We start from the raw sequence: 587 nt of genomic DNA, 5'->3' as shown, positions 1-587 counted from the left end.
AATGTGCTAATGTATCTAATTTCTGAGGTACAAATTCAGTTTTTCAATGTGTATTTATGTCAGTGCATCACAAGATTAATATACCAGTTTCAGTTATTGAGACTAATACGTGATAATTCTCTAAAATATTCCAGTAATGGCATGTTTTAGATGTATACTTGCATCTAATTATAATTTTAATTTTTATTTCTATGAACACAATAAGATTTAGAACCTTGTAATGAGTTTGTTGACAATATCTGACACAAGCTTGTCCAGAAGAGTGAGCTGTGTCCCTCTGGGCCAGGAAGTGATGCTTCAAGCAAGGACCAGAGCACTTCCCAAATGAACTGCCGCCATTCCCGGAGACACCCAGGTCTCAAGCCCCTTTGACTATGAGAACAGCTGAGTTCATCAGGAAAGCTAGCATGAAAGTCCTGCAAGATAACCAACATCAGCCCTCAGAAAACCCAACAGCTCCAGCAGCTTCCCTAATAGCTTCTCTAATAGTTTCTCCTCTTCCAGTTCTGTGTGTTATGCCGCTGTCAACAATTCTCCGCTGGACCCTCCATACCCAGCACCAGGCTCGTTCAGTTCAACTGCATGTT

This window comes from Octodon degus, unplaced genomic scaffold (assembly GCF_000260255.1).
Source record: "Octodon degus isolate 3935 unplaced genomic scaffold, OctDeg1.0 scaffold00066, whole genome shotgun sequence".
In the NCBI taxonomy this organism is placed as follows: domain Eukaryota; kingdom Metazoa; phylum Chordata; class Mammalia; order Rodentia; family Octodontidae; genus Octodon; species Octodon degus.
This window is presented reverse-complemented; position numbering follows the sequence as displayed.